The sequence below is a fragment of the Catharus ustulatus genome, chromosome Z (genome assembly GCF_009819885.2).
Source record: "Catharus ustulatus isolate bCatUst1 chromosome Z, bCatUst1.pri.v2, whole genome shotgun sequence".
In the NCBI taxonomy this organism is placed as follows: Eukaryota; Metazoa; Chordata; class Aves; order Passeriformes; family Turdidae; genus Catharus; species Catharus ustulatus.
In genome coordinates this window covers 9,071,035-9,091,897 of record NC_046262.2, presented here as the reverse complement: position 1 = coordinate 9,091,897, position 20,863 = coordinate 9,071,035, and the positions used below count along the sequence as shown (strand labels likewise).

Sequence of the window (20,863 nt, the reverse complement as noted above, 5' to 3'; positions counted from 1 at the left end):
TGGGGTGGTGGGGTAGCCCTGAGCCTCACTGCAGTGTCTCTGCAGTACACCATGACTCCACAGCCCTCCCTCAAAAACATGGATGACTTGTCCTAATCTGAACCCACTCAAAGGGAAGGAGCTGGGGCCACTGACATCCTCAACCCCCATCTCCACTCTGAAAAGCACCTGCTTGATTCCAAGGTTGTCATTTCCCTCCCTCCTTCTCTTCCTCATCTCTTCCCATCTGCCTGAGAAGGGCTCAGCTGAAGCTTCCCTCAGAGCCTACAGTCAGAGCATGGATGCAAGAAATGCCTTTAACTGGCTTGAGTTTGCCAGGTCCTGCCTTGTGCGAAAGGCTAGTGGTTGTCACTGAGGAAAGGGAGACAAACGTAAAATAATCCTGGAGGAAAAGGCAGCAACACAGTAATGCCATCAAGATAAGGTCAGGTGCCGCAGTGGAAAGCAGAGTGGTGTAGGAGGGATTGGAGACCTGCTCAGGTCTAGCCTCCCATCACCTGTGGGAAACAAACTTCCCAGTCTGCTGAGATATCATTCTCTCTTGCCATCTGTGAAGTTTCTCAAATCTGGGCACTGAAGCCACACTGTCTGTAGTGACAGTGACATCCATCAATATAATTTCATAGGATGATGACAGGGATACCCAGCAGAAGGTTAAGCCAGGGTCCACCATTTGAACCAAAAGCTGCCTCTGCCCGTTAATTTTTGGGGTGTCTAAGAACTGCTGGAAGGCAGAGGTGGCTGTCTAATTTCTAGAAGTATGAGGCTATGAAGAAGCCTACCTGCAATACAATTTCCTTAGCCCAGAGTGGTTTTTGGCAGTACCAGGCATGCTTTCTGCCCCTCTACAATTTCTACTGAGTATACTGAGCCAAGATCCCAAGTGTGTGCACTCATCAGAGACCCTAAAACCCTTTCCTTAGGGTACTGCTCCTAGTCTCAGTGTCCTGGCCAAATTCCAGTTGAGTAATTAGACTGTGATTAGGTAACCATTTGCATATTCCATTACTCTTCCCTAGGGAGCCTGTCTCTAAATTATTTGATGGTTTTAGGATTTCTACTCATTATGAAGGCTATTTTCATTGCCAGTGGGAGACTAAATGCTGCCAGAGCTTGGGGAATCAGCACACGCTGTGGAATGAACAGAGAGCAGCCCTGCCCAGAAGGACTTGGGGGTGCTGTGGGTGAGAGGCTGGACATGCCCCCGCCATGGCACTCACAGCCCAGAGAGCCAAACGTGTCCTGGGCTGCATCCAGAGCCCCGTGGGCAGCAGGGCAGGGAGGGGATTCTGTCCCTCTGCTCTGCTCTGCTGAGACCCACCTGGAGCACTGCACCCAGAGCTGGGGTCCTGCACAGGAGGGACAGGGACCTGCTGGAGTGAGCCCAGAGGGGAGACACAAAGATGATCAGAGGGCTGGAGCACTTCTGCTGTGAGAAAGGCTGAGAGAGCTGGAATTGTTCAGCCTGGAAAAGAAAAGGCTTAGGGGTGACTTTATTGAGGCCTTCAATTACCTTAAGGGAGGTGACAAGAACAATGGAGAGGTATTTTTTACAAGGTCATGCATAACAGTACAAAGGGAAATGGCTTCAAATTGAAAGAGGGTGGGTTTAGATTAGATATTAGAAAGAAATTCTTTACTGTGAGGGTGGTGAGGGCCTGGCGCAGATTGCCTAGAGAAATTATGGATGCCCCCTCTCTGGAAGTGTGCAAGGCCAGGTTAGAGGGAGCTGTGAGCAACCTGGTCTGGTGGAAGGTGTTCCAACCCATAGCAGTGGGGTTGTCTGGATTCTGTGATTCTGTGAATGGCTTCACTTCACACAGCTTTCCTCTAGTATGGTGCTGCCTGTGTGTACTCCAGTACTGCCTGGGGTAGTGGGAGTTCTGCCGTCTCTCCACTGGGGAGATGGTGATTAAAGCCTGCTCATAAAGCCGAGGTAAGCAGCAAGACCCCCAACCAGGAAAAGAAACATAATGTCATTGTCATGCTTAGGGGGTAGGAAAGAAACAGATTGGCAGAGTCGTTTACATGTACCAGGGATCATTTTGTGGTTTCCAGATTGAAATTCTTAATGGCACTCATTATAAGTAGCTTGCTTCCAGATGCTGTTTGCTTTCATGTTCAGAGCTACATGCATTAACACAGAAAATTCTGCTTGGAAAATAGTTACTTGCAACCACACAAATCTAAGAAAAGCCAGCATCCAAAATGCAGGAAATTTTAGTCAGGTACCATCATTTTTCCATGCCTTTTTATCCTTAATTGCCAGCCATTTATCTACCATGGAATATTTGCATCATACAAAAATGCTGATGTCTCACAAAGATACGAGGTAAAGCAATTTTTGCTTCTATCATAGGATTTTTATCATTTCCCATACCTAGCAGCTTCCCTCTAGTCTGCAGCTCTCATCCAGCTAGCTATCACCTCCTATTCCCATATGGTGACACTGGTGCTGTATTCTGCATCCAGAAGCTCCTTAAAACTAAACCTTGGCTGACACATCCACAGGGAATTACCCAGTTCCTCAGGATGATGGCAGCAGGCAGCATCCATCACAAGCCTGACTGCAAAGAAAACATTGGTGTTCTGGCACTAGGATACCCTACAGAGACAACACAGATGCAGAAGAGAAGCATCCCTATTTAAATGCACCATCCCATAAGGCAGACAAGTTTCTCTAGAGGTCTCCCATCAAACTACTAAGCAACCCAAGTTTTTCTGTGCGAAGATCTGCTAAGACAACACCAAGCAGCAATAAAGGGCATGTTTCCCTGGATCTGGAGGTTTGAGTGGCTGGAGGTATCTGGGAGCCTTGTAGGTTGAAGCTAATTTTTTTCTTGGGGGCTGCTTGTAATTTAAGGATTTGCTAGAAAACTGCCCAAAGTTCTGGTGTCATTTAGTGAAAGTTTCTCCCTATGGCCTCACCAATTCCATGCTGGCAGACTGAGTTTTCACAGACCAAAGCACATAACTGCAGGATGCTCTGAAGCCAACCCCACAGGCACTAAGTTTTAGTACTAATTACATCTGAATGTGGGGACAGGGGAGCTGGCATCTGTATCACATCTCATCTTTCTGTAAGGACGGACAGAACTTTTCTGGTGCTTTAGGTGTGTGTTGGGCCATCAGCCAAACCAGGAGCCCCTCCCAACAGCAAGGAAAGGGGGCTGTGATGCTCTGGGGAGTCTTGGCCAAAAGCCAAGCAAGCAGCACAGCTGGGAGCTGGCAGCTTTCTCACAGAATCAAACCAAGACAAAGGACTTCCCCTCTGCACATAAGGGTTTCTCAAAACTCGTCCCTGCACTTTATTCCAAACCCATCAGCTTTGGATACTCTCAGCTTCGTAATTTCTACTTTTTTTACTGCTTCTCAGGTAGCTTTTGCTGTTTGGCTGGTGTAGGGTATGCCAGTGCCTTGGCTATGAAGCAAAAGCAGGAGAGCTGGCTTTATCCTGACACTGAGTTTGTGCAAACCTGCACAATTTTGGATGATACTCTCAGGCATATGGTATGACTCTTGGGATGTCCTCTGCAGGGCTAAGTGTTGGATTCAATGATCCTTGTGGGTCCCTTCTAACTCAGCATATTTTGTGATTCTGTGATTTTGTGAACTGCTCTGCTCCTTGGGAAAGATCCTGAGAACACTTTCTAGCCCTGTGTCCTGGTGCAGTCCTGCTGCACTGTTAGAGGGTGAGCAGATGCTTTGTCCCCTTTGATTTGTCACCTCTGGGTCATTGACCACACTGTTCTCCTGCAGACCCTGTTTTCCATCAGTTCCGGTGTTTTGTGTCCTCACTGCTCATTCCCTCAGAGTGCCCTTTGCAGCAGAAATGCCCCTAGGCTTTGTGAGATTCCCTCTGGGTCAGGTTTTAGCTTTGCAAATGCAGGTGTCTGCAGTCTGGGTGTCTGTCTCTGAGCTCTTCCCACTGCATCCCTTTTTGTAATCTGTGCAAACACTTTTTGATAACAGTTCTCTTCACCCTAAAGAAAATATTCAAACTAGGTTAGGTGTCCTGAAAATACTTCTTTTTCTCCACTGACCATTAGGGAAGCCCAGGGACCTTAGCTCAGAGGAAGACAAATGTCAGATGAGATTAATCTAATGCTGTACCTCTGTATATGGGCACCACCTCATACAGTATCATGCTCACAGATTTCTTTTTGTCTCGGACAAAGATTTCTTTGTCCAAAGCAAACCTTGATGTCCTATAATTTTCTCCTCACAGATGCATCCTGTGGCCTCAAGCTCAATTCAGCTAAAGCAGAGCTCTTCATATTCATGAAGTCCTTCCATGATAAAGCACAGACTTATTACCCTGCCAGTTTTTCAGGCCATAACCAATATGTCAACTTCAAACCCCGTCCTCCTGACCAAGGTCTTGTGGAGCCTTCCTGCAGAACAGCACTGCTCTTTCCCCCTTCCCTCACACAAACGAGTCTGTTCAAAATTCCCATCTGAGCTATTCTGAACTCTGTGGCAAAGGATCTTTTCCCTGCCAAGTGTTGGACCCATCTGGCTGACACAGTCCTAAAGAGAAACCACATGAACCTCCTGTGTTTTTTCATTCAGCTCTCCCAGTTTTTCACTGCCTGCCTGTCATCTTTGAGGTTTTCAGCATCCCTCCACACTCCCCTTGCAACACTCCCAAAATGTAGCCTGACTGGTTAGCTCAGCTATCAGGCACAGATCAGCGTGGCATTGGCTGACATTTTTCTCAATGCCCCTTGGCGTTGTCTCTACCTGCTGCTGTGTTTCAGATCACAACCTCTCAAAGCCACGTTTGTCCTTTCATTGTGAGCTAGCACAACAGCTGCTGAGGCACAGCCCCTCTGGAGTGGGCTGTTGCTGCAATAGCTCAAACCAGGAGGACTCTTTGTCTGATTAAATCTGAATAGGGATTAGCAGTGGAGGAGGAAAGAGCTGTAACTTTAATTCATGAACATTATCCTCTTTCCTCTTTTCACCCATTCAGCATTAAAGTGGATGCAAGGCCGCTGAGCAACATTTTTGTGAGAACTACATGCACCCCTCTGCTTCCCTGTGTGTTTGTTCCAGCTGCAGCAAGCAGAGATGAGAAAGAGCCAGTCCTGTCGGGGCAAGAAGCCAGCTCCTGGAAACAGCTTGTCCCTGTGGACTATGTTTAGAGAGCACAACGTGGGGCTGGATACCCCAAAAGTAGCCAAGTGCCTCACAGCAGTGCAGCCACCTGTACCTGGAACAAAAGATCTCTTCCTCCCCTGACCCTTGGGCATTCACACTGGAAGGGTTTGCTGATGAGAACTGTGCTGTATGTGCTTTTTGGCCTCCACAGCCTGAAGATGGTGAATAAAGGACTCAGTGGCATAAGGTGATGTGACAGTCACTTGAGTGATCATCATCGTGTGGTGACCCGTGACAGGACACAAAGGAATGGCCTTAAGTTGTGTTAGGAGGGTTTAGGTTGGATATTAGGAAAAGGTTCTTCACACACAGGGTGGTTGGGCACTGGTACAGTCTCCTCGTGGAAATAGTCACAGCACAAGCCTGTCTGAGTTCAAGAAGCATTTGGACAATGCTCCCAGGCACTAGTGTGACTCTTAGGGATGTCCTGTGCAGGACCAAAAGCTGGACTTGATAATCCTTGTGGGTCCCAGCTTTTCTGTGAATCTAGTTTTTATCAGCGCTACATCACATATGGGGTGTAATTTTTTTTTTCTCTCTGAACTAAAATCAAACCAGCTCAGCTAGGGAATCTTTTTAGTTGGGCTTTTCTACTTTTCCACATCTAAGTGTGAAAGATGTGGAGGTAGGTTGCCCAGGCTGGAAATTTCTTCAGAGAGCCCAAAAACACTTCCCAAACACTGCTGTCACTGCCAGCATGGCTGCAGCATCCTCAACAGTGTAATGCAAAGCCCATGGGTGTGAGGCTTTAATCAGCCCCCGGGCCCCATTATGCCTCTCCAGCACAGTGCCAGGGGTCTGCATCCTGGCAGGTGTTCCTGGGATGGGGGCAGCCACGGTGCTTGGGGCCAGGGGCCATGGCTCCTGCCTCCCCCGTGGCCATGACCTCGTTTCTCATGCACCCGCCCGCGCTGAGCCGGTGAGACTCATCCGAGAGCCCCACGCGGGCAGCTGGCAGGGATTTTTGCATCGTTTAATTCTCAATCCTCCCAAGAGCCTGGTGAGGGATTGAGTGTATTCACTGAAATGAAGGACAGGCATGAGGGGCAGAGGCAGGCACTGGGAGCTGAAAAGACACAGTTTGAGAGCAATTTGCTCCCAAATGTCCCTTTGGGTGAGAAAAGCTAAGGCAGAAGTAACAGCCGGTGTGGGCATTTCTCTGTCCAGCAAACCAGCTGGAGCCAGCAGCTCCAATCCTGCCTACGTTCAGCACACAGAAACCTTAGGGAGGGTCCCAGCCCAGTGCAGCAGAGGTGACAGGCCATGAGCAGCTGTGATTTGGGGCAGGGATGTTTGTCCTCTCTGCTATGTGCTGTGCCCCAAGTGCTGCGATGCCCACACTGTGGTGCTGGGTGTGTTTGCACATCTGAGCACACTAAGCAGTTGTCTGCAGTAGATGCTCAGATAGGATTTTTCAGGATGCTCACAGGCACTCTGGAAGTCCAGCAGCTTGCTGGTGCTGCCCAGCCCACCCTGATAATCCTGGCAGCCCCTCCTTCAAACCATAAAATCGCAGAATGGATTGAGTCAAAGGGACCTGAAGGATCACTTCATTCCAATCCCCCTGCCATGGTCAGGAGCACCTTCCACTAGACCCGGTTACTCAGGTCTGACCCACAGCTCTATGGGCTCCTTCTGACCTGGTTTCCTCCATAAATGTAGATGCAGATGAGCTTTAGATGCACAGAAGGGAAGATCAGCTTCTCAGAGAGACATATTTTTGCCATAGTTTTCTACAGAAGCTAGGAGCAGCTCTTATCAAAAAAAAAAAAAGGTTTTCAAGATAAAGGTACAGGACCAGGAAAGTGGGGGCCTCCAAAGACAGGAAGGGTTGGGGGTGCTCAGCTCTCACCTTTAGGAAGTCAAGGCTAAGATGATGATGAAAACAAGGCATAAACAGGTCTGGCATGAGATTTGACTACAAACCCAAAGGAAATGTAAGTGGGTCTCTGAGAAGGCCTCTAACAAGGTCTATCACATCAACAGCATTCTCATGTGTCCCCATTACAGATGAGTAAACAAAAATGTGAAAACAGAGTCAGTCCAGCAATGCATGCAGTAACAGCAGCTTTGACTGCACCACAGACATGCATAAACCCCAAAACTGAGCCAGGCACCATTGCAGAGATCCCATGTACAATCTCCTGTCAGGAACTTCTTGTTCCTACAGCTCTTCTTGTTCCTACAAAAATGCACCTGCAGGGGAAGCATGGATGCAGGGAAGAAATGAGAATCTGCCATGCCTCCTCATAGCTGTATCATTGAACATTCTCACAGGGAATTTCAGGCACAAACCAGACTCCAACCTGCAATATTCAGAGGGAAGCAATAGGATATGGAAATATACTGGACACCAAGAGATAAGAACCAGTGGCAAAACAATGGAGTCCCCGCAGCATCCAGACTTTGTAAGAAGTCTCTCCATCCCTTTACTGGAGGTGCATGGACAATCAGGGTGAGAAGTCCATGAACACTCTACATGCATTGTAATTCCCTCACCTTGAACTGGTTATCACAAACTCCAGGGTGTCCCTGCTCTCCCATGAGGGCAAAGAGCCCTTTGCTGTGCTGGCTGATTTCCCCCATGTTTACCTTGCTTATTCTTGCTCAGAAAACCCCTGGAAGAAGATTCTGGTATCAATTGTGTACCTGGTGCAGCCTCACCCCAAGCCCTCTCTAGACCAGGAGCTGGAGGACTGTTGCCCACCAGCATGTCCCTTGTCCCCACATCCCCTCACAGAGGGAAGGTACAGCACAGCCAGGACAGCCAAAATGCAAACTGCATGCCCACGGGCAGGGCTGCCCCACGCAGCAGGACTTGTCCCTTCTGTAATTCTTGTCCCCTGGCAGGGTGAGGACAGCATCCCGTGGGGGACACGCACCTCAGATTTGGGGACAGGAGCAGGTCATGGCTGGGCCCAGGTTCCCCCGTAAAGGTGCTGCTGAAAATAAGCTGGGCTGGGCTGCCACCTTGTGCCAACAGGCAGCATCCACTGACCAAGCCTGGCATGGGCCGTTTCCATATCCATCCAAAGATTTTCCACCACCCTACATTTTCAGTGACCTAAATGGGGATATGCTCTCGGTATATATCTTGGAATATCTCAGTTCCCAGATGAAGTCCATAGAGCTCAGCAGCTCTCTGTGGAGCAGGCAAGGGATTTTGTTCTCCCTCTATGAAGTCATCTTCACCCACACCTCGGGGTTCAAAATTCCCATATCTGTGAAGATCTTGGCTTGTCGTCCAGCAGCCAAGCCTTCGGGGAAATACCTGGGAGCTGGAAAAGAGGGTGCAGCAGCCCAGGGAGCTGGCACTGTGTGGGGCACAAGATTACTGCGAGTACTGTGAGTCACAGAGCTCAGCAGAAAGGCTCTGCCCCAAATACCGAGCATGGCCAGGGAGAAATGCCAAAATTCCGAAAGGTAGGTGCGGGCAATGAACGAGCAGCCCGGTGCTGGTGCAGGCTGCAGTGCTGAGAAGCGCTGCTGGGTGGCCCCAGGCTCTGCCACCTCGCCAAGGTGACGCCAAGGAGACCTTTGCCTCCTGCTATCAGCCGCGGTTCGCACACTGGCACCGGCGGAGGCGGACGGGGAGGTCGGGGGGCAGCAGAAAGGCTGGGACGTCACTGCCCAGCTCGGGCAGCCCTGGCATGCACCACGCCTGGCACAGCCACACCGGCCGGCTCTTTGGAACCCGCGCTATCTGAGTGGGCAAACGGAGTTTATCAGCGCCTTCAGGTTTTCTCTTTTTTTTTTTTTTTTTTTTTTAATTTATTTATTTATTTTATTTCCAAGAAAGGAAACATTTCTGCAGGGAAGCTCTAGGGGGAGAGCCTTAGGCATGCACAAAGGAACGAGGGAGGGACCCATTCACACCCATCCAGCGGTGGGGCCAGGCACTTCTCTCCCCAGGTCACCGCCCTCCTCTCCAGAGCACGTCCCTGATGCCGCCTTAAATCCACACCCCGTCCCCCAATTCCCCAGCTGCAGGTCAGGGCAGAGAGCCAGTAAGAGAAGTCCAGGTGTCCAGGACAATGGGTGACCGACCCCGAGGGGTGAAGTGGCAGCAGTTGGAGCTCCACATTTCCAACAGTGAAAAGAGAGCAGGGATTATCTTCCTGGTGCTGAACAGGCACATGCAGTCCCTAGGTGTTTTCCAGCCCTGGATATAGGGTGGCAGGGACAGGAAGGGACATCCCCAGCCTGACCTCCTGCTCAGAGCAGGGTGTAACCAACACATCATATTTGCTATGGCTTTGTCCTTCAGATCCCCAGGACTGGAGATCCCTTCCCTGGGTTGCACAAAAATTCTTCTTGCTGAGCATCCTCAGCCTGCTAAGCTGTAGCCAACAGCCCTCATCCCTCAGAACATGGTCAGCAGGTCCAGGACAGATCTCTTGAGCTTCTGCGCATAGCCAAGACCCCTGTTTAATTCTGGGAAGTCCCATGTGTGTCTCTGACACAGAGCAACAGTGAAGTCTGGTGGCTGTACCACTGAGTTGATGACTTGCATCAGGCTCCAGATTATCCAGCCTTTGTTCCCTGGACCCTAAGGCCCACCATGATCCTTTGGGGTCACAATGCTGCCCTCCTTTACAAAGGTGCTGGGAGACAGCTGACGGGAGAGGCAGTTCTGGAACTATGAGTGTGGTGTGGGAGGAAAAGAGCAGCCCTGCCTGGCCCTACCACCCAGTGCTAGTTAAAGTGATATCAGATTCATCGTTCTCGCTTCTCCCTTTCCCATCAGGACTCTAAATTCTGTCAGACACGCCCAGTTTGGGAATAGGCTTTGATGGGCACTGGGACTCGGTCAGCATACTGCAGTGATTTCAGCTCTATTGTGATCCCAAGCCCTGCTGGGAGCTGTACCAGAGGGGATTCCCACAGTGCCAAAAGAGAATGCCACCCCTACCCCGAGAGGAGTAGGACTCCTCCAGCAGGAAACTCTCCAAATTTGATTTCTATCTCCAGTTTTACAGCTGTTTCGATCAAACAGGTAAACCAAGCACATCATGGAAACAGGTTCCAGTGGAGTAAAAGGTCCTGCAGCACTGGTTCACACTCCCCTGGGAACATTCCCTGGCTCCAACACAAGAGCATGGGGCACTACAGTGCATCCTCTCCTTGTGACAGTCTCAGGGAAAGAGGGACAGGCTTTGGCCTCTGTCTTCTCTAGTGAAACACAGGGAAGACAAGAAGCATGAAAACCCCCTGAGGCAGCGCTGCAGGAGATACAGTCTGTGCTGCATGTCTAGGACTGGAGCTGTGAGAGATACAAAAACTCAAGCTTTTTTGTGGCAACACACCATTAAAAATGGAAGTGACACCCAATGCTCGTCTAGTACACCTGCCCCATGGGCTTTCTCCAGCTCCTCTGCCAGCTGGGATGAGGCCATGAGTCACCACATGGTGCCTGGTCCAGCCCTGTCACTGCTCCACACCCTATCCAACCTGGCACCACTTGCCAGGGGCCCCCAAGCAACGTGACAGCTGATTTCCACCAGCTTCCTCCAAGGTCCTTTTAAAATTCCTGACAATCTTTCCCTGGCAGGACTCCAGTTCTTTCTAGGTTCGCTTCTGCACATGGGTCCTTTATTGCTTTACTTACCTATGGACTTGGATCAGGCATGCATAGCACAGCTCAGCCTGCTGGCACAGGGAGCATAAAGGTGATACAGGGTAGCATCACCCCTCTGGAGGCACATCCTGCCCCATCAGCTCTAGGAGATGATCCATGTACTTCTCAAAGGCGCTTTTGTGCTTGCGAAACCTGCCCACACCAATAAAATGAGTGTGTGCATGGGGATGTCACTCTTCCATGATGAAAACCATGAAATTAAATTAAAACTGGGGCAGGAGCCTTGCTTGTTCAGCTCCTCAGCAACCTGGAGCTTGGCACATGATGGCCTTTCCGGTGGGAGCAGCCAGCCTGGCAAACAGGCTGAACAGCCCCAGCCCGCCGCCGGGCAGGTTGGGGCAGCACTGGCAGCTCCAGGAGGGAGCTAACCCAGGGATGAACTCACCACCACTCAGTCACCTCACCAGGGCACCCTTCAAAGGGAAGCCCTGCAGGCAGAAAGGCTCAGGACGGAAGGACGTCATTCCACCATGTGCTGCCTGGGACACCTCATCTTCCTCTGGAAACACCCTTCTCCCCACCCCTCCCGGCAGGCGAGTCTCTGGAAAACGGCCAGCTGTGGTGCAGAGCCATGCCTAATATGCTTAAACCCCTTGTTTGCCTTCACCAATCCTTGTAAAGCCTTTTTCAAGCCCCCAGAATGTGTAAGGAATAGCTGAAGCCTACTTCTGGCAAGGCCTAGGGTGGGATGCCCTCTGCAAAGTAGTAGTACAGCTTGTGCAGTAAATCTGCCCCATCCCCAACCCTCCCAAGCCTCTGGAAGTTTTTCCAGATGCTCTCTGAACCACCACAGCTTGTATTACTGTGCCCATCAAATGGCTGTGGTTGAGGTTCTGCCCCATGGGAAGAGCAATGGGAGCAGCCTCACCCCATCAGACTGCTAAAAGGGACTTTTATGTTCTTAACCCTCCTTCTTAATCCTGCTTCTGGAGAAAGAACATGTTTTAAAAATCTGAGGAGGTTGCTAAGGGACAGTGTGCTCAGCAAGGGCATCACTCACAAACCCTCAGCACTCCAAAGCAGGAGGTAAATAACTTTGGATATTATTAATCCTTCACTGCCCACACAATAAACAGATATGTATTATTGTTGTCAAGGACAAAGGAACCCATGTTTCCCTCCCAGCCAAGGAGCTGAACCAGCAAATTTTTTTTGATTCAGCTCCATAGTGGGTTCAACTTCGACTGAAGTTGTTCCAGTTGAGTTCCTGTTCAGGCCTATAAAGGTTCATTAACCATTTTTAAACTGTGAACTCATTTCAGCCAGTTCACACTGGAAAACACAACCTGTGGAATCAGCTGTGTGATGGGGACTGAGCCCTTTTCAGCCCAACCCTGATTTCCATGGCCTCTGCTGCCGTCCTGGTTGGACTCCTGAGCTTCTTGCAAGCTCAGCAGAGAAGACATGCAAGGTCAAAAGGCAGAAAAGCTAATTTTGCCCTGGAAGTCTGTAGAAAACCTGCACTGTGAAGGACAAGCAGGATGTGGGGGATCTGAGCTTCCTGGGCTCTTCCTGACACCAGCATCTGCACACATGAATTTGAGGCAGTGGCTCCTTAGTCACCAGGAACACTGGAGGAATGCATGTTCCTGTCATTACACTCAGAAATTAAAATGTTCTATACATTAAGTACCCTTTAGTAGCCTGCAAGCTGAATCTGGGGGCAGCCAGGGGTTATTTAGCAAGAAATCTCCTAAAGCAGCAACCTGAGGCCCCAGGAGGAGATGAGGTCCTGTGCTGGCAGCTGCTCCATGGCCACATAGTTGTCCCCAGGACACTGAGCTGCCATTTTTCCCTGCAGAGAGGCACGTGCAGGGCACTCGCTGTCCTGATGGTGGCTATTCCCAGACAGCACCAGCACAGCTTTATCCATGACAGCACCGCCGAAAATAATGCCCCAGGATCAGCAGCAGGGCGAGGGGAGTGTTGGGACTCAGCAGCCGGTGCACTGCAGGTTCACATCCAGCTCACTGCGTGCTAACACAGCCAGAAGGCGAGATCTTGGTTATATTTATCGTTTGACGATACTGGTCCCCACTATTTTTAGAGTGGTGTTGCAGCTGCAGCTCTCTGAGGAGCGAGGTGAGTCAGGTGGGACCCAAAATTGATAAAGCCAAGGCATCTCTGCCCTGACCCGAATGGCCCACGGTCAGGCTGGGGAGCTGTGGGCTGCTTCCCCTGGGGGCAGAGTCCCCACAGGTGGGTGGCAGTGCCCAGGTGCCCACGGCTGCTGGGTGTTTCGGCATTTCTGAGCAGCAACATCCTGGGGGGACACCCACGGTGGCAGTCGCTAGCTCCCAGGCCGGCAGTGTGGGTGGGTGGCACCGGCAGCGGGGAACACCAGGGTGACCCCAGTCGGGACGTGGGACACCGCGGGGTCTCACCTGGAGGCCATGCCCATGGGGCGAGAGAGCGCTCGTGTGGGGCTGGGCGAAGGGTGACTGTGGGGTTGGGACACGCTGTGCCCGTGGGTGTGTGAGCAGGGTGGGACACGCCGTGGAGCCGGGGGCACCTTTGGGGTGGGACGCGTTAGGGATCAGACGGCTGCTCGTGGCGTGGGACACGTCGTGACCGTGGGTGGGACACGTCCTGCCCCTGGGGCCGTGCCTGTGGGGCCGTGCCCGAGGGTGGGACATGCCGTGCCCGTGGGTGGGATAGGCCGTGCCCGTGGGTGGGACATGTCCCGTCCGTGGGGCCGTGTCCGTGGGTGGGACATGTCCCGCCTGTGGGACATGCCCCCGCTACGGGCCCCGGGCTCCCCCTCAGCCCGCAGGGTCTGCGGCCGGCAGTCCCGCCCCGCCCATGGACAGGCCCCGCCCCCGCCGCCGTCGTCAGCCAATGAGGAGCCGCCCCGCCTGGGCCCGCCCCTTCCCCGCTGTCATCACACACCCGCACGTGGAGGGGGCGGGCCATGGGCGGGGTCTGGGCGCGGTTCTTTGCCTCCCATTGGCTGTTCTGTCCCCCGACTCGCCCCGCCCCGCGCCCTGCCCCGCCCAGAACACCAATCAGCGCGCGGGAGGCGGGCACGGGGGCGTGTCCCCAGCGGCACCCGGAAGGAGCGGAGGAGCCGCGCACAGTCGGGGCCGCGGCGGCAGCGGCGGAGGGGGCGCTGGTGGGTCCGGCGGGGCCGCGGCGGGCAGGGCCGGGGGGCGCGGGGCACAACCGGGCTCCGGCGGGGACGGACCGCCCGTGCGGCGTACGAGGGACTTTGTGCGTCCCATCTCTGTCGCCATCCCTCGGTTCCAGAAGGTTCAGGGGGGCCGTTGGGACCGGGGGCCCAGACCGCAGGGGCGAGCGGGAGCTGGGGGAGGCGCGACCAGGAGGGGCCGTGATCGGGTAGTATGAGGGAGGCCGTAAACGGAATGAGGGACTATGAGCAGCGGGGGACCGTGACCGAGATGGGGGTCTCTGAGCTGAGGACATTATGAGCGGGATGGGGGTCTTTGAGTTTGGGGATTGTGACCGGAGTGGGGAGCCGTAGCCGGGGTACTCGGGCCGGCAAGGGGCCTGGCACCGGCGGAGGCTGTGGCAGGAGGTGCTGGGGCGGATGGGGCTTGTAGGGGTGCCAGGCGGCGGTGTGACCGCAGAGCGACTTTTGGGGGGGGGGGAGGCGGTGCCCAGGGGAACTGAGGTTTCGGGAGGGCTGTGTCTGGCAGAGGCAGGTGTGGGGGGAGGCGGAGGGACCGGAGCGGGGTGCAGGCTGTGCTGCGGGGTGTCCTCGATCCCGGCTCCCCATTCCCCCGCAGCTTAGGGAGGCTGCGCTGCCTCTGGTCTCGCCCACCAGGGCCACGTCCTCTGCGCTGTGACATGGGCAGGGACAGCCTGTCCGCGGCTCTGCCCGCACGGTGGGGCCTCCTCCTCCTTCTCTTCTTCTTCTTCCTCCCGCGGGCATCAGCTCCAGCCCAGCTGGGACGCGGTGTGTTGTCCCCCGGGACAGCCCGCGGCGGTGGGGCTGCGTCCCCCCGGGGGCGCGGGGGGCGCGGCTCGGGCCGCACCTGCCCCCGGGGTCCCTTCCCAGGCCCCGGCGTGGGGCTGCGGGGTGGGCGCCGGGGCGGATGTGAACCCCGGCATCCGCCGCCCTCTGGTGACAGCCAGCCGCGGGCGGAAGGGCCCGTCGGGGACAGTCACCCACCCGAAATCGGCAGCTGCCGACCTAGCGAGGGTTTCAGGCATTTTGCGGGTTTTGTACAGGAGTCACGCAGGCGGCGTGCGCTCAGCAGCCCGGGTATCGTGTTTGGAAAGGTGGCCTGGTAGGGAAGGCAGAGGGAATGGCTGCGTGGTGGGTGCTGGGGAGGTGGGCTTGCTCACAGCCCGCCCGTGAACATGATCCATCAGTACGAGGGGCTTACCTCCGGGGTTTCCACACTCCTTTTATTATTTTTCTTTGAAAGAAGGAGTGCGGAATTTGCAGCTGCTGTGGAAAGTGTATGGTAGAGGAATGTTGTGCTCTAAATTTAAAATTTAAAAGTCATTTCCCCTCATTGCCTTTTTAAAAACATCAGACAAGTAGAGATCTGCTTACAGACCTGCCCTCTCCCTGAATCCTGTCTGTTGGCATCAGCAAAGAGGGGAAGTTGGGAAATTGTGGAGAGCGTAGCAGGCTTGAACCCTGACACAAAGCAGTGTCTTGGCAAGCTTGGTAACACGAGGAGGTGAACAAGGTCCGGCAGGTGACACAGGAGAAAACTCCCAATGTGATAGTGCTGGAGTTACTTTTGGTAGGGCTGGGCTTTAGGCTGAGGACTGGGAGGATGAAGTCATCCTGTAAAGCCTCGTCAGGGCCTTTTTTCACAGCAGCAATTCCCGTGGTGCAGGTCGCAGCGGGGCCCTGGTGGGGACTCTGCGTGTCCCAGCACTGTGGGGACTCTGCGTGTCCCATCACTGGTGGGGACTCTGCGTGTCCCGGCATTGTGGGGGACTCTGCGTGTCCCGGCATTGCGGGGACTCTGCGTGTCCCGGCATCGTGGGGACTCTGCGTGTCCCGGCATTGCTGGGGACTCTGCGTGTCCCATCACTGGTGGGGACTCTGCGTGTCCCGGCATTGTGGGGGACTCTGCGTGTCCCAGCGTTGTGGGGACTCTGCGTGTCCCAGCACTGGTGGGGACTCTGCGTGTCCCAGCACTGTGGGGACTCTGCGTGTCCCGGCATCGTGGGGACTCTGCGTGTCCCAGCGTTGTGGGGACTCTACGTGTCCCATCACTGGTGGGGACTCTGCGTGTCCCAGCGTTGTGGGGACTCTGCGTGTCCCAGCACTGTGGGGACTCTGCGTGTCCCAGCGTTGTGGGGACTCTACGTGTCCCAGCACTGTGGGGACTCTGCGTGTCCCAGCACTGTGGGGACTCTGCATGTCCCGGCACTGGTGGGGACTCTGCGTGTCCCAGCATTGGTGGGGACTCTGCGTGTCCCAGCACTGTGGGGACTCTGCGTGTCCCAGCACTGTGGGGACTCTGCGTGTCCCAGCATTGGTGGGGACTCTGCGTGTCCCAGCACTGTGGGGACTCTGCGTGTCCCAGCACGCAGTCCTGCCCCAGGGCAGGCACCAGTGGGAGTTGGCAGGGCTGAGGGGTTCGGTCAGAGTTGGTTCCGAGGCAGGCTGCTGCTACCACACTGTTTGTTGCCAGGGAGTCAATGCTTGCCCCGGGCTGACCTCCAGCCCCTGCTCCCATAACATTTAGCTGTAACACTGGGTTCTTCTGACTCTGGTGGGGCTTGCACATAGAGCCTGGGGTGGTCAGGACAGCAGAGCCCTGCTGTCACTACAGCTGTACAGCTGTGGCCCTTGGTGAGCTCGGCTTGTGGACCACAGTTGGAGAAGTGCTGGGGCAGTTTCAACTGTGCTACTTGCCCACCTTGTTTCTGTTCCCCATGTGAGAAGTTTCTTATCCACTGAAGGAAGGAAAGCTGGTGGGGTCACTTTGCATCTTGGGAACTCTGCTATTCAGAGGCACAGCTTGCTGAGGAACATACTTGCTTCCCTGCTTTTGCAGCAAATTGTGCAGAGCAGCTCTTCATGCTCTATTTTTCATGTCTTCCCTCTCCAGAAGTGGCCTTCAGGGAATTAGTAATGATTTAAATTTTACTGGTAGGGCTGCTCTTTCACTCCTGTTGGCTTACTCCAAATTGGATGAAGGCCGCAGCCCCTACACCCTCCCTCAGCTGGTGCTGTGCTTACTCAACCCCTCTGCCCTCAGCTCTTTTCTCTCTCTGAGAATGCAGAGCAGGAGGAAGTTCCCTCCCTATGTTCAAGGGACCTCAGAGGGAAGAGAAGCACATCTTTGCCCCCAGGTCTTCCTCCCTGCTGTCTGCTGCAGGCTGCTGGTCCTGGCACATTTCTGCATGACTGTGCTGAGTAGCAGAGGCCAGAGATACCCAAACTTTGCTCTCTCAGTCTGAGGGTGATTGAAGGAGATGGTTATTGATCTGAATCTTCAAGGTCAAAGACTCTTGGCTCTTCCCAAGTCCTTTACGTGTTCGCACTGCTCTGGGCCTGCCCATGTTTGTCCTCTGCTAGATCTGGTTGGCACCATGGTGTACTGTGTGGAAATGCACCATGCCTGGGGGCCTGGACACTTCCTGATGCAGAACAAGAAAACCTGTTGTTCATAGGTATGTGACCACAGACGTGAAAGGAGAAAGTGAAGCCATATGGTTAGAAAAGTGGTGTCCTCAGCATGCTGTCAATGGAGCTGTAATCAAATTATCAGAGGCTTTGGTAGCTGGAGGAATTAATGAGTCGGGTTTGAAACAGGACAGGTGTGAAGGGCAGCATGGGAGAAATCCTGAAAGGAGATATTTGTATGCTGGCAGATGGCTTGTTGTGGGTTACTTAGTGAGATTGTTGCAGGTTACTTTGTGAGAGTCTTCTGTGAGAGGCTTTTGCCTGATGTCTCTCCACGTCGCATAATTCCCAGGGAGCCCCTTGCTCCAGGGAGCTGTGTGGGTCTCTGTGTCCTGGTAATGGCATGTTACTGTATTTCTGATCCGTCCTTCTGTCTGCAGCGCCTGGCACCTCTGCTCCCTGGAGCCTGTTTTCTCACCAGCTCAGTTCCTTTGTTATTTCATTTTGCTTTTGCTCGTGAGGTGAATATAACCTCCAGAGGACTTGGTCTCACAAAGTTTGAGGCCTGCTTGGAAAATGATTTTCTTTGACAGGGAAGTGTCTCTGTTCATCCTCCCTTTGGCTCTGCCCCTCTCTTTCACAGTCTCCCTTGCTTGGCCTGTGAATGCCTAGCTGCCAATTAACATGTTTTCCCCCTGTTTCCATCTGCATCTTCAGCTGGTTGTGAATCCTGAATGAAGAGCAACTGGGCTCGCATGCTCTGCATTTCAGAGAGCTTTTTCAGGACTGGCCAGTGGTTTGCAGTCACACTTGCCTTGTGGCCTGGACAATCCCCCAGCTAAGCAGCATGATAGTAGAACAATACTTGGAGGGGAAACGTTCAAAGGAGTCCTGTGTGCTGCAAAATGAGAAGTTAGTGATTCAGCTGGAAGTGCTTTTTAGTAACAAATCCATGTCCCAGGCCAGGGCTGATGTCAACCCTGAGATTCTTGTTGTTGGAAGTGAACAAAGATGCAAAGCCCTTTATGCAAGAGCTGAGGTGGTAATCCAGATCTCCTGGCCTCAGTCCATTTGAGGTAATTGCATTCTTCCTGGGTAGTGTTTTCAACCCATCCCTGTCAGATACATTTCCATTGCTTCCTGTGCTGCTGCAGTATGTGGGTGGCAGTACTTCAGCCATGTCCAAAGCAATTCTTGTCACTGCTCAGGCTTAGCGCCTTTTGAGCATTCTCTGAAAAACAGTGTGCTAGAGCAGGGACTCAGTGGAGGGTTTTCAATATATGTATATTTACATGTGCACATGCTGCATTTACTGGGGCTTGTTCTGCTTGTAAACTCTCCAAAACAATAGCCCTTGTGCCTAGCTGGTGCAGTTTCCAGGTGGGACTTCTCCTGGCATCCCAGTGCAGGTGTCATTAAGCACAGACTTTCTGGGTGCCCTCAGGCCCGTTTTAAGGGCTGAAGCCCCAGTAGGGTAGTGTGGCCATGCCTCCCTGTACCACAAAGTGAAGGCTGTGCTTCTGGGGCACTGGCAGCCTGTCTGCCCACAGTGCTCTGCTCACTGGCACAGCAGCTCTGGTCACAGCTGGGCTGTGCTGTGGTGTGCTGCAGGGTGGTAGTCTGTGTGGATGGTCCCGATGGGGAGCAGGGACTGCCTCACAGCAGCTTTTGCCCATCATGCCTGCAGCCAGGGCAAGTTCAGACTTGATCCGGGGCAGGTTGATACTGTCCTGGTTTTCAGGACCTGCTGTGCACAAGGACCTAGCCCCCACAAAGTGTGATCTCCAGTGGTCTGCACTTAAAGCATTGGGAGCCTGGGGAGGAGACTTAAACAACATCTTTGTGATGGTGTTGGCAGGCTTCTCAGAGATTTCTATTAAGCAATTGTCGTTTTCTCCCTTCCCTGTAGCCTGGGAAACGCTGCGGCGTTGGATTTGTCTTGGTCTGTTTGGGTTGTTGGGAGGGGTGTCTCTCCAGCAGTGGAGTTTGTCCCTCCCTGCCCTGGCTCTGTGTCTCCATGGGGTGGCTTTGCAGGCAGACCACACCAGGCGCCTGTTCTTGCAGATATATGCCAGCGCACCCACTCGAGTACAGCAAATTCTGTGTGGTGGAGAAACCTACAGCCGTGTGGGTGGACAAGAACAAAGCCAAAGGCACAGAAAGGCCTTTATTTCCCACTGAAATCTGGGAACAGAGATTGTGGATGTGACCTTAGCAGCTCTCTGGAGAACCAACTGTGTGCCCACCTGGAGTTGTGCAGGGAACTGGGGGTAGCCAGAACCCAGGAGGGAGTCAGGGCTGCAAGTGGAGGGGCAGCCTCAGCTGGTAAAAGATGTGGTGGGATCTATGAGCTGGTGGGGTGCTTGGGGTCTCTCACTTGTGTGCATGGGCCACTAACTCACTTGGCTTGGATGAGCAGTTACTGCTCACCCAGTGTTCCAGCTGAACCTGTGCATGTGGACTTGTCTTTCCAGGTGACCCAAGACAGCCAGAACAAGCAACCTCCTGGCCACACTGTGAGGGCTGACAGCTGAGAGCTGCCTTCTCTGTCAGCTTCAGCCCTACACTGAGGTTAGCAACTTTCAAACACCACTGATTTCCCTTCCATCATCAGGGAAGCCTGAAGAAACAGAGATCCCTGCACTCTTCTCCCCTTGGCTCACACTGTAAAGTAGATGTCACCTAGGTGAGGTTCTCCCACAGCCAAGGTTTTTTGGGTGCTCCTGCATTCCACCTGGCTGTCAGTGTGGCAAAGAGAGCCTGGATGTGTGGAACCTGTGCTGCTAAGACTGTTGAACCCTGCACACAGTTGTCAGTAGCTCAAGGGTGGTGTGTTCTAAACCCTTGGGAACTTGCAGTCAGTGCTGTTTGCCACACTCATCCTTCTGCATGCCAGCAGGATTGAATTGGGAGCATTTTCCAGCTGCAGGTCCCTGCTGTCTTTCGCCTGAACCCAGCTGAGACTTTACCCAGGGCTTGTGGTAGATGTATTCATGTTCTCTATTAGAAGTATTTGGGTTTTCCCTGCTTTTAACCAGGATTTTGTAGCTTGGCTTTGGTGTGTGAGGCTCAGAGATGTTTCAGGAGGACAAGCAGTTTTTGTATTGCCACTGGCAAGAAATGTTACCTGTGCTGAGGTAACCAGCCTGGAGCAGCCTGAGATGGCTGTGTGCTTCCTGCCCTGTCCATGGATGCTTGTGTTCCTGCCTAGAATCCAGCAGTGTTTGCCCCACCTGCATGGTGTGCTCTCAGCTGGAAGGGTGCCCTCATCAGGACTGTGCCTATGGCAGGGCAGGCTGAACCCTTCTCTCATCCCAGAGCTCAGGTGTGATTTGGCTAGGACAGATTATATGGGGAAGACAGTTTAGGATGCATGGCTACTCAGGCTCTGCAGCTCTTCCTCTGAAGTGTCTGCCAGGGAATTTGGGACCAGTCCAGAGGCAACTGGAAACTCGGCCTCAGGCCATCTCATCCTTCAGCTTGATGCTGAAGTGGTACCCACA

The 20,863-nt window shown here is 53.3% G+C and overlaps 1 protein-coding gene across 1 annotated transcript in view; it reads left to right on the top strand.

Moving 5' to 3' along the window:
- Positions 1-13,863: 13,863 nt before the first annotated feature.
- The window catches only part of FAM214B (family with sequence similarity 214 member B), a 45,563-nt gene continuing 38,563 nt past the window's right edge, over positions 13,864-20,863 (top strand). The window contains exon 1 of the mRNA XM_033085429.2: positions 13,864-13,913. The gene's annotated coding sequence lies outside the window, so the exon portion shown is untranslated. The remainder of the gene's footprint in view (positions 13,914-20,863) is intronic.